Consider the following 13,482-nt stretch of genomic DNA (forward strand, 5'->3'; position numbering starts at 1 on the left):
TGCTGACTAAATTGCTAGGATGAATTACCTGCTAGTTAGAAATAACAGGACTATAGAAGATACCCAATTATGAATAGGTTGAGGGCTGTAATAATGGAAATAAACTGAATTCTATACAAACCTTTCAGCAGGATACTCAGGAGAAAAAATGTTTCTTCAATTGGCCTATAAAAATGACTTGCGTTTCACATGGAGTAAGCCATCTCTTGATCCAAGCAAATGTTAAGTGCTGCAAAGTGGAAATCCAATGCTCTTTCCTCTCCCACATATACACAGAAGAGCAAAATAACAATGAAGAATAATAGAGAAGAGAAGCCAAAACTGGTATATTTCAGTTCATTTAAAAAATTGAAGTTTGAGGTTAAGAATGCAGACCAAGAGGTAAGATGCTCAGAATAAAGACAGAGAATTCAGTTACCATGGCAAATATCTCACTTTATCCCCAATTCATCGTTCATCCCCATAAGGATGCCCCAAATAAATCTTTGTTGCCTTTTTCGGCGAGGAGAACATTGTACTCTGCTTCAGGTAAATGGATGGAGTAAAGAACAGGACAGAGTCCATATGCTTTTTAGCCCATAAATCAGGTAAACAGCAGTGTTTCATTCAACAATAACCATCTACTTCACACCAGGCTAAATTTCTTGGGGTTGGTGACACAATTGTATACAAGACAAAGTTCTTGCCTTCATGGAACCTGTATTCTAATGGAAGATGAGACCAATCATTAAATTATCAAATGAACGTACATTGTTTATAATTAGTCATTCAGGTAATGATGAGTGCTATGAAATAATTTCAGTCAATAAGATACAATAGCTATGAGTGGATATTGCCCCTAAATTAAATTGGATCCTTATCAAGAAACCACTCATAGGATTACAGGTAAGGAAGAAACATGATGTGAGCTCCTAATTTTTTTTTTAACAAGAACAAGTCAGCAACCTAGATTGACAGCAGCAACAGTAGCATAAGCTTTCTTTTCTCCTTCCCTACAGGAGCATCTGGGATAATGTCTGGATAATTAGGGCCTTACTGAGGTTGAGAAAAGGCCTAATTCTGTCAAAGTGCTTTTTAATATTTTTATATAAAGAGTTTCCTCATTGTTTTGGAAGAACTTACTCTGATAATCCAAGTGATTATGTCCAAGAGAATGACTATAAACTCTAGGCTTTCTGGATTTCTACACCAAATTCAGACTCAGCAGGGATACATCTTCAGCCAAAGGAAGAAAACCAAATCAGGACAGTAGTGTTCATGAAAAATATCTCTGGCTTCAGAACTTCAGTATTTTGTAAATGCTGTTTCACCACAGCAAACCCCTAATTTTGAATTAGTATACTTAATATGTATGACTATGGTACTCTTTAAGTTAGATGCTCACAATAATGAGTTATTTCTCACTTAGCCTTTACCTTGACTCCTTCCCTTTTACCTTGAATGAAAGTCTTGTATGGCTTTTCTACATCTCCCACCATATCTGTTGGATTACCTATTTTAGCTTACCTAGGGTAAGGTTTTGCAACAAAGGAATGAAGGATTGAGGCTTGGCTACCAGTAAAGGTCAGCCAAGAACATAAGGTACATCTTTATTAGACACTATCACACACTGTTCCATCTTCTTCCCTTTCTTAAATTCTTCAACTGTTTCCTTATACAAATATTTATTGAATATCTATTAGTGCTACATATGGAGCTGGAACTAAGAAAATCATGTGTTTCCTTGTGAAAGTCATACTCAGATGACAAAATAATTTCATGTAGCTAAGACCAAGGGGTAAACATTAATTTTAAATAATTATACAAAATAACAGGAAACAAACACTCAAAAAGACTAGCATTTACTCTCAACACAGAAATGGTGAAATAGCTAATTTTGGTAGTCACAGAAAATCAAAGATTAAATATACTACTGCATGCAGTAGCAATTTTAGATAAGCTTTCTGCCTGATAGATGCTGTGTCCTGTTTCTCAGCTATGAATGATATGGCCAATTAAAAAATAATAATAATATACTTTACATCAAGGATAACAAATTGTTAAGACTTTACTGAGTTTTACTTTATCAGCAACTATGTAGAGTGATAAATCATCATTACCCATCACACACCATTCAAGAACATTAGTAACCTTCCTGAGAGCTCCGTGAAATTTTTCCTCTTTATAATTAACTCTCATTAGAAAGTTGCAGTTTTTTTCAGAATGACCACCAATGACACAAATGCAGCTGAGAACAGCTGAGACACAGGTGTTTGATGTTTGGTTTGTTGTTAATAGTTCATCATGCATGAAGTGACTAAATCATTTTTTTACACTACTCATTTTGTTGCATTAAATGGAGAAATATGATTACATTTATTATTTCTAAGTTTTTATCGGCAAAGGAACAGACTTTTTTCTGCTGGAATAATAAAATCTGTTATAATGTTTCAATAAATAATGTTTTACATTAACATTTAAAATACTCATATTAGGACACACCAAAGGGGGACAAGTGTTGCCTTGACAGAGCTCCCACTGGTCAAACTGGGACAATTTGAACATCAGAAAGAATAATAATGGTAATGGTTTATATTATATTGAATATAAAAAAGAATTCCTGAGGATCCTCAGCCAGTGTTTTCTTATTATGCCTCTCTTGCCTTTTTTTTTAAGGTAAATAAATAATTTTTAAAAAAAGGTCCTTAAGTTCAGATCTATGCTAGAGTTATATTTCTGAGGAGCATCTGAGAGAAATGTGAATTTTTATCCCTTTTCTGAGTGACTCTTTTTTTTTGGCTGGCCAGCAATCTTCACTTCATGTGGGTTGGTGCCTTTGCCTGCCTCTTTGTCTCTTCATTCTCTGTCCCCTCCCCATCGCCATGATTGGGACTGTGAATGTCAGTCACGGACATTTCTGGGTCAAAATGGTGGCATGTTGGGTTACTAACTGCTTCCTTCAAGAACCATCTGCAATTACATTCAAAGGGTTTACCTTTTGGATCCAAATTTAAATCAAAAATTGGATTTACCAATTAAATCCACAAGGGAGCTAAGTGAGGTGGTGTGTGCCAGAAGCTCTAGCTACTTGGGAGGCTGAGGCAGGAGGATGGCTTGAGCCCATGAGTTTGAGGGCAAACACTGTTGGAGAAGTTATTCAGCAGCAGGAGAAGGGGCCTCCAGAAGAAGCAGAGAAGTTTTGCTCAGGGATCACTGCCATGGGTCTTCTCCTTTCCTTTAGTGATTGCTTCAGGGAACCATGTAATCAGAATGTCCAGACGAGTGCAGCTTTGTTTGATGTTTTGAACAAAACTTTGTACAGAAGCTTATTTCAAGATACAAAGATCATGGATGCTTGTAGATACGATGAACTACAAATGAAAATTTGAGGTCAGCCATCCATCAGACATAGTCAACAAATAATGTGGATGGAAACTGGCTAGTCTCTTCTGTACACAGAAGTAAAATAATTATTGATGAAACAAGACATCAGCCTGAGAGGTGAAGCCAGCTGGACTTCTGGGTTGGGTGGGGACTCAGAGAACTTTTCTGTCTTACAAGAAGATTGTAAAATGCACCAATCAGCACTCTGTAGCTAGGATTGTAAAACACACCAATCAGTGCTCTGTGGCTAGCTAGAGATTTGTAAAATGCGCCAATCAGTGCTCTGTGAAAACGCACCAATCAGCGCTCTGTGGCTAGCTAGAAGTTTGTAAAGTGGACCAATCAGCACACTGTAAAATGGACCAATCAGTGCTCTGTAAAATGTACCAATCAGCACTCTGTAAAATGGACTGATCAGCAGGACATGGGCAGGGACAAATAATGGAATAAAAGCTGGCCAACCCAGCCAGCAGTGGCAACCTGCTCGGGTACCCTTCCACACTGTGGAAGCTTTGTTCTTTCGCTCTTCACAATAAATCTTGCTGTTGCTCACTCTTTGGGTCTGTGCCACCTTTAAGAGCTGTAACACTCACCACGAAAGTCCGCGGCTCCATTATTGAAGTTAGCGAGACCAAGAACCCGCTGGAAGGAACTAAATCTGGACACATCTTGGTGACCAGGAAGGGACTATAACCAAGCAGTGATTACCACTGGACCCCTTTCGCTTACCATTCTGTCCTATTTTTCCGTAGAATTCGGGGGCTAAACACCAGGCACCTGTCGGCCAGTTAAAAGTGACTAGCATGGCCGCCAGCCTGAAGACACGGGTGTCAGGCTTTCTAGAAAGGGCTCTCTAACAACCCCCAACTCTTCAGAGTTGGGAGTGTTGGTTTGCCTGGAACCAGCTTCTACTTTTCCTGTACTTCTGAGCTGAGCCGAGGATTGACAGAGAAGAAAGCCATTCAGCTCCAGGGTCCCAACAAAAAGTTGGTTGACCCTGCAGCCATGAGCGGAACTCTCAAAGTCATGTCGCCCAAGCGAGACTCGCCCATCTATCCTATCTATCCTGACCCTTGCCTCCTGGGTCCTAATGCCTATCAGACAAACTTCCTCTCACCTCTCTTCTCCAAGGCCAGTCCTGCTTCTAAAAACCACTCCCTGTCTCTGGTGCTTTTCTAGTTTCTCCTATAAGAATGATTTCTAGTATAAACTTCAGGACTCTGTTCCCTTCTTTAGGCACCTGGGCTCACCAATCAGACAGACGTAATTGTTGCCCAAAGCCCCATTGGAGGTAAGACTATCTGGAATTTTAGGATTCCCCCTCAGACAAGCAGGCCTAACAAAGGCTATTCCCGAAGCTAGGGTATGGGGAGCCTGAGAAATGATATCCTTCCTATCCATATGATGAGAAGTGAGGACAAAAGGCATCACTCTTCCAACCCTAGAAATCCCTTCCCTCCCTCAGAGTATGGCCCTCCACTCAATTTTTGGAGCATATCACCTTTAGAGGACAAGGGTAAGGTCACAATACTAACAGGAAAAAAAGGCTTAGGACTCTAACAGGTTTTTGAGAATGTGTCATTAAGGGCCACTAAATACAATTTTTCTCGGTCCTCTTTGTGGTCTAAGTGGAAAGGTGAGGGTGCAGGTTTTTGAGAATGCGTCGGTAAGGGCCACTAAATTCGACCTTCCTCAGTCCTCTTTGTGGTCTAAGAGGAAAACTAGTGTTTCTGCTGCTGCTTTGGTGAGCACAACTATTCTGATCAGCAGGGTCCAGGAACCGTTGCGGGTTCCTGGGCAAGAGGGGGATCTGCTGCTGCATCAGTGAGTGCAACTATTCTGATCAGAAGGGTCCAGGGACTGTTGCGGGTTCTTGGGCGAGGGGTGGGGGGACAAACCAAAACCACAGGTGGTTTTTTCTTTCACATGGGAAACACTCAGGCAGCAACAGGCTCACCCTTGAGATACATCCTAAGCCATTGGGACAAATTTGACCCACAAACCCTGAAGAAGCAGCAGCTTATTTTTTTCTGCACTATGGCCTGTCCCCCATATTCTCTCTCTGATGGGGAAAAATGGCCACTTGAGGGAAGTATAAATTACAATACTATCTTGCAGCTTGACCTTTTCTGTAAGAGGGAAGGCAAATGGAGTGAAATACCTTATGTCCAAGCTTTCTTTTCATTGAAGGAGAATCCACAACTATGCAAAGCTTGCAATTTACATCCCACAGGAGGACCTCTCAGCTTACCTCCATATCCTAGCCTTCCTACAGCTCCCCTTCCTATTAATAATAAGCCTCCTCTAATCTCCCCTGCCCAGAAGGAAACAAGCAAAGAAATCTCCAAAGGACCACAAGAACCCCCTGGCTATCGGTTATGTCCCCTTCAAGTTGTAGGGGGAGGGGAATTTGGCCCAACCCGAGTACATGTCCCATTCTCCCTCTCTGATTTAAAGCAGATCAAGGTAGACTTGGGAAAGTTTTCAGATGATCCTGATAGGTATATAGATGTCCTACAGGGTCTACGGCAAACCTTCAACCTCACTTGGAGAGATGTCATGCTATTGTTAGATCAAACCCTGGCCTTTAATGAAAAGAATGCAGCTTTAGCTGCAGCCCAAGAGTTTGGAGATGCCTGGTATCTTAGTCAAGTAAATGACAGAATGACAGCTGAAGAAAGGGACAAATTCCCTACTGGTCAGCAAGCTGTTCCCAGTATCGATCCCCACTGGCACCTCGACTCAGATCATGGGAACTGGAGTCGTAAACATCTGTTGAACTGTGTTCTAGAAGGGCTAAGGAGAATTAAGGAAAAAGCCCGTGAATTATTCACTAATGTCCACCATAACTCAGGGAAAGGAAGAAAATCCTTCTGCTTTCCTCGAGTGGCTACAGGAGGCCTTAACAAAATATACTCCCCTGTTGCTTGACTCTCTCAAGGGTCAATTGATCCTAAAAGATAAGTTTATTACCCAATCAGCCACAGATATCAGGAGAAAGCTCCAAAAGTGAGCCCTGGGCCCTGAACAAAATCTGGAGGCATTATTAAACCTGGCAACCTCTGTGTTCTATAATAGGGACCAAGAGGAATAGGCCAAAAAGGAAAAGTGAGATCAGAGAAAGGCTGCAGCCTTAGTCATGGCCCTCAGACAAACAAAACCTTGGTGGTTCAGAGAGGACAGAAAATGGAGCAGGCCAATCACCCGGTAGGGCTTGTTATCTGTGTGGTTTGCAAGGACACTTTAAAAAAGATCGTCCAATGAGAAACAAGCTGCCCCCTCACCCATGTCCACTATGCTGAGGCAATCACTGGAAGGCACACTGCCCCAGAGGACAAAGGTTCTCTGGGCAGAAGCCCCCAACCAGATGATCCAACAACAGGACTGAGGGTGCCTGGGGCAAGTGCCAGCTCATGGCATCACCCTCACTGAGCCCCAGGTATGTTTAACCACTGAGGGCCAGGAAATTCACTTCCTCCTGGACACTGGCACAGCTTTCTCAGTGTTAATCTCCTGTCCCGGACAGCTATCCTCAAGGTCTGTTACCATCTGAGGAATCCTGGGACAGCCTGTAACCAGGTATTTCTCCCACCTCCTTAGTTGTAATTGGGAAACTTTGCACTTTTCAAATACCTTCCTTGTTATGCCTGAAAGTCCCACACCCTTATTAGGGAGGGACATATTAGCCAAAGCTGGAGCTATTATCTATACGAATATGGGGAACAAGTTACCCATTTGTTTTTCCCTACTTGAGGAGGGAATCAACCCTGAAGTCTGGGCATTGGAAGGACAATTTGGAAGGGCAAAAAATGCCTGCCCAGTCCAAATCAAGCTAAAAGACCCCACCACTTTTCCTTATCAAAGGCAATATCCTTTAAGGCCTGAAGCTCATAAAGGATTACAGGATATTTTTAGACATTTAAAAGCTCAAGGCTTAGTAAGAAAATGCAGCAGTCCCTGCAACATCCCAATTCTAGGAGTACAAAAACCGAATGGTCAGTGGAGACTAGTGCAAGATCTTAGACTCATCAATGAGGTAGTAATTCCTTTATATCCAGTTGTACCCAACCCCTATACCCTGCTCTCTCAAATACTAGAAGAAGCAGAATGGTTCACTGTTCTGGACCTCAAGGATGCCTTCTTCTGTATTCCCCTGCACTCTGACTCCCAGTCTCTCTTTGCCTTCAAGAATCCCACAAACCACATGTCCCAACTTAATGGACAATCTTGCCCCAAGGGTTCAGGGATAGCCCTCATCTGTTTGGTCAGGCACTGGCCCAAGATCTAGGCCACTTCTCAAATCCAGGCACTCTAGTCCTTCAGTATGTGGATGAGTTACTTTTGGCTAGCAGTGCAGAAGCCTCATGCCAGCAGGCTACTCTAGATCTCTTAAACTTTCTAGCTAATCAAGGGTACAAGGCGTCTAAATCAAAGGCCCAGCTCTGCCTACAACAAGTCAAATATCTAGGCCTAATCTTAGCCAGAGGAACCAGGGCCCTCAGCAAGGAACGAATACAGCCTATACTGGCTTATCCTCGCCCTAAGACATTAAAACAGTTGCAGGGGTTCCTTGGAATCAACAGCTTTTGCCAACTATGGATCCCCAGATACAGTGAGATAGCCAGGCTCCTCTATACTCTAATCAAGGGGACCCAGAGGGCAAATACTCATCTAGTAGAATGGGAAACAGAGGCAGAAACAGCCTTCAAAACCTTAAAGCAGGCCCTAGTATAAGCTCCAGCCTTAAGCCTTCCCACAGGACAAAACTTCTCTTTATACCTAGCAGAGAGAGCAGGAATAGCTCTTGGAGTCCTTACTCAGACTCGTGGGACAACCCCACAACCAGTGGCATACCTAAGTAAGGAAACTGATATAGTAGCAAAAGGCTGGCTTCATTGTTTACGGGTAGTTGCGGCAGTGGCCATCTTAGTGTCAGAGGCTATCAAAATAATACAAGGAAAGGATCTCACTGTCCGGACTACTCATGATGTAAATGGCATACTAGGTGCCAAAGGAAGTTTATGGCTATCAGGCAACCACCTGCTTACATACCAGGTGCTATTCCTTGAGCGACCAGTGCTTCAAATACACATGTGTGCGTCCCTCAAACCTGCCACTTTTCTCCCAGAGGATGGGGAACCAATCGAGCATGACTGCCAACACATTATAGTCTAGACTTATGTCACCTGAGAGGATCTCTTAGAAGTCCCCTTAGCTAACCCTGACCTTAACCTATATACCGATGGAAGTTCATTTGTGGATAATAGTATATGAAAGGCAGGTTATGCCACAGTTAGTGATGTAACAGTACTTGAAAGTAAGCCTCTTACCCCAGGGACCAGCGCCCAGTTAGCAGAACTAGTGGCACTGACCTGAGCCTTAGAACTGGGAAAGGGAAAAAGAATAAATGTGTATACAGATAGCAAGTATGCTTATCTAATCCTAAATGCCCATGCTGCAATATGGAAAGAAAGGGAGTTCCTAACCTCTGGAGAAACCCCCATTAAATACCATAAGGAAATCATAGAGTTCTTGCATGCAGTGCAAAAACCCAAGGAGGTGGCAGTCTTACACTGCCAAAGCCAAAGCCAAAGGGGAAGGAGAAGGGAGAACAGCAGCATAAGCAGCTGGCAGAGGCAGGGAAAGACCAGCAGAAAGTCAAAGAAAAGAGAGAGAGGGGAAAGACAGAAAGTCAAAGAGAGAAGGAAAGAGAGAGAGGAAGAGACAGAGAGACAAAGAGGGAGTCAGAGAGAAAGAGACAAAGTCAAAGAGAAAGAAAGAGAGAGACAGAAAGTCAAAGAAAGAGAGAGAGAGAGAAGTAGTAAAGAAAAAAGTGTACCCTATTCCTTTAAAAGCCAGGGTAAATTTAAAACCTATAATTGATAATTGAAGGTCTTCTCCGTGACCTAGAACACTCCAATACTACCTTATTGTTAGTGTAAACAAGGGGGTAGCCCAAAAGCACTGACGCCACTGACAACCCACAGCCTGCCTAACAGGGGATCTAAATCTTAATTAATTACCATACAAAGGTCCAACCAGACCTAGGAGGAACTCCCTTCAGGACAGGATGATAGATGGTTCCTCCCGGGAGATTAAGGGAAAAAGACACAATGGGTATTCAGTAAGTGATAAGGAAACTCTTGTAGAAGCAGAGTTTGGAAAATTGCCTAATAATTGGTCTGCTCGAACGTGAGAGCTGTTTGCACTCACCCAAACCTTAAAGTACTTACAGAATCAGGAAAGAGCCATCTACACCATTTTTAAGTTAATATGGACTGAACTAGGTCTTATTAATAGCAAAGAATAATTGAAATCCCAAACTTACAAGATTTTCAATAAAAGTAACGTTTTCTAAAAGTTAACAGTGTAATATGTATTATCCTAACTTCTAATCTTGTGGAAATCAGACCCTATCAGTGCCCCTCAAAGCTCAAGTTGCAACAAATAACAAAATCTATCCTTACTCTATAATTCCAAATAGACTCTTTGGCAGCAGTGACTGTCCAAAACCACCAAGGCCTAGACCTCCTCACTGCTGAGAAAGGAGGACTCTGCACCTTCTTAGGGAAAGAGTGTTGTTTTTACACTAACCAGTGGGCATAGTATGAGACGCTGCCCGATGTTTATGAGAAAAGGCTTCTGAAATCAGACAATGCCATTCAAACTCATACCAACCTCTGGAGTTGGGCGACATGGCTTCCCCCCTTTCTAGGTCCCGTGACAGCAATCTTGCTATTACTCGCCTTGGGGCCCTGTATTTTTAACCTCCTTGTCAAATTTGTCTCCTCCAGGATCGATGCCATCAAGCTACAGATGGTCTTACAAATGGAACCCCAAATGAGCTCAACTAACAACTTCTACCAAGGACCCCTGGACCGACCCACTGACCCTTTGGCTGGCCTAGAGAGTTCCCCTCTGGAGAACACTACCACTGAAGGGCCCCTTCTTTGTCCCTACCCATTTTTTAGAGGCAAAATCGATACAGGCTTCCTGGACAGACTAGGTCGGGGTACTGACACTGCCTCCTGAGGATGTACTGCTAGGGGGTCCTCCATGCTCCCCCTGGGGCTGAAAGCAGACCTCAGACAAAATTCTGTTCAGAGATTTCATTGATTATGTCTCCAAAGCAAATATCAGTCCAGCTCGACAGCCATCAGTCCACACAGAGCACCTCACAGCCTCCACCACCCCCATCCCTTCTGTGGTCTGATGGTCAAGGACAGCCTGGGTCACAGCTGCCCCAAACTTCTCTCTCTACTGAGTTTCACACCAGCGACGAACACTCTGTTTTCTCCACCTTTGAAAATAGCTGTAACAACCCATCCCCACCACCTCTGCCTTGCACAGAGTCTTCCAGCTCCATGCCTGGCCTGGGCATGATGCCTCCCTCACCTCCCCCTCTCCCTGGCATGACAGTGCTTACTCTGCCCAGTACAGCCATTCCCCCACCTCCTCCTCTGCTAGGTACAGAAATGCTGCCACCCCCTCCCCCTCCTCTACCCAGAGTGGGAATACCTCCTCTGCCCCCTCTACCCGGAGTGGGAATACCTCCCCGCCCCCACTCCCCAGAGTGGGCATACCACCTCCTCCCCTTCTTTCCGGAGCTGGAATACCCTCTCTGCCCCCTGTACCTGGAGTGGGAATACCCCTTCCGCCCCCTCTACCTGAAGCGGGAATACCTCCTCCACCCCAACTTCCTGGAGCAGGAATACCTCCTCCGCCCCCTCTACCCAGAGTGGGAATACATCCTCCACCCCCTCTACCCCCTCTACCTGGAGCGGGAATACCCCCTCCACCCCCTCTACCTGAAGTGGGAATACCTCCTCTGCCTCCTCTACCTGGTGCTGGGATTCCCCCACCTCCTCCCTTGCCAAGTATGGGGATTCCACCTGCTCCAACACCCCCTCCCACTCCACCTGAGAGAGGAATCCCCCCACCCACTCTGCTTCTCCCATCAGGCCCTCCATTCCTCCCATAAGTTGGGAAGAGCATTTTACTAATACCACAGGTGTGTGGATTTCTTCCTCCTCCATTGACAAATGGCTTGTTTGGATTAGGGATGAATCAGGACAAAGGGAGTAGGAAGCAGCCCATAGAGCCTTGTCGACCAATGAAGCCTCTTTACTAGACAAGAATTCAACTACATAGTAAAAGAGACTCCAGTGCTTCACTTATTTGGGAAAAAAATTGAAGAGCCATCTATAGATTGTCATGAATTTGAGGAATTGTTTTCTAAAACTGCTGTAAAGGAGAGAAAGAAACCTATCTCTGATACCATCTCAAAGTCGACAGCTAAACAATGCTAAAAGCACCAGCAGGCCAGGGGCGGTGGCTCATGCCTGTAATTCCAAACACTTTGGGAGGCCGAGGCGGGTGGATCACAAGGTCAGGAGATCGAGACCATCCTGGATAACACGGTGAAACCCCGTCTCTACTGAAAATACAAAAAATTAGCCGGGCGTGGTGGCATGCACCTGTAGTCCCAGCTACTCGGGAGGCTGAGGCAGGAGAATCACTTGAACCCAGGAGGCGGAGGTTGCAGTGAGCCGAGATTGCACCACTGCACTTCAGCCTGGGCGACAGAGCAAGAATCTGTCTCAAAAAAAAAACAAAAAACAAAACAAAAAAAAACACCAGCATACTCTGTGGATGGAGCCAGAAATCAAACCTTGTCTCTATGACAGGGCCAGAAAGAAACATCTTGCCATTGACCAGAGAGCAGGGAGCAAAGCAAAATGCCTAGATGAATACCGAATGACCATTTACTGAATTATTAAAAGTTTATTATGTGATTCTATTCAATAAACATGTGCTAGGTGATTCAAAATTAAAAAAAAAAATGGATTCCTAAGTCCACAGTAATACTCAAAACAAAATAAGAAAAACGAAAGTTCTTCATTGCAGAAACATGCTATCTAATAAACTTAGATGTAACAATACAATTGTAAAATCACCAATGTCCTTTGCAACCACTAATACAATTATTGATTTAGGCAAGAATCATCAACAGATGAAAAAACCATTAAGTGTAGTAGGAGGCCAAGATAGTAATATATTCTCATAGTATGAAGGCTCAAGTTGCTTATTAATTACAATGAGAAAATTATCTCTATAATAAAGAGAGCTAGAAAACACCATCTTAATCCAGTCTTCAAACTTAGCATAACAATAATGAGACAAACGGCATTATGTCCTTTCTGATACACTATAATGAAAAGTACACACATTATATTTGTAGGATTCTTATAAAATGATCTTTAACATGAATATAATCACAAGGAAACATTTAGATAAATAAGAATGTGAGCCATTCTACAAGACAACTGACCTGGACTCTTTAACATATCCCCATGATGAAAGACAAAAAGAGTGATGGGAATTTTTTAGATTAATGGAAGCTAAGGAGATATGATCATCAAATGCAGTAAGTGATCCTCAATTGGATATTGGGGTAGAAACAAAGATTTGTAAAAGAGCATTTGGGGAAATTTGAATATGGACTCTGTGTTGACTACAATTGTATCATTGTTAAAATTCTTGGGTGTGATAGTACTCTGGGGTTATGTAGTAGGATGTCCTTAATTTTAGGAGATACAGGATAAAGTATTTATGATCTGTCATCATATCTACAATTTAAGTTCAAATGCTTCAGCAAAGATGATGCCACAGATATAGGTCCAGTAAATGTTTTTAAATGTTTTAAAATAGCCACCTTTTGATGAAAGTTTTTATTATTGTGTTGTGGCACTCTCATATTTTCTCAGCTGCTTGGTTACAAAATGCAGTCTTAAAATGGATCAGCCCTTTTCCATACCATAGGTAGATTATAAAGTTATAAAGTCTTAATTTATCTTTGTATGTTAACAAAAATGTGGACCATGCCCATCATTCCATACTAATAAAAGAATAGAAAGGGTTTGGAGAAAGGAAAGGAAAGATAATATAAGCAGAGTTTTGGAAGCAAAAGCAATACTATCCGGAGAAAAGGAAAGGAAAGATTTTGCAGTTTTTCCTTGTGTTTTTGTGTTACATGAAAGTAAGCATTTTTGTATGTATTATTCACTACTCTGTTCTAACTGCCTAGAATAGTGCTGCCACAAAATAGATAATAAATGG

General features: G+C 42.8%; 1 pseudogene; it reads left to right on the top strand.

Moving 5' to 3' along the window:
• The first annotated feature begins 291 nt into the window (after positions 1-291).
• On the top strand, positions 292-11,672 carry LOC129052811 (formin-2-like; annotated as a pseudogene).
• Positions 11,673-13,482: the final 1,810 nt, after the last annotated feature.

The sequence above is a fragment of the Pongo abelii genome, chromosome X, assembly GCF_028885655.2.
Source record: "Pongo abelii isolate AG06213 chromosome X, NHGRI_mPonAbe1-v2.0_pri, whole genome shotgun sequence".
Classification (NCBI taxonomy): domain Eukaryota; kingdom Metazoa; phylum Chordata; class Mammalia; order Primates; family Hominidae; genus Pongo; species Pongo abelii.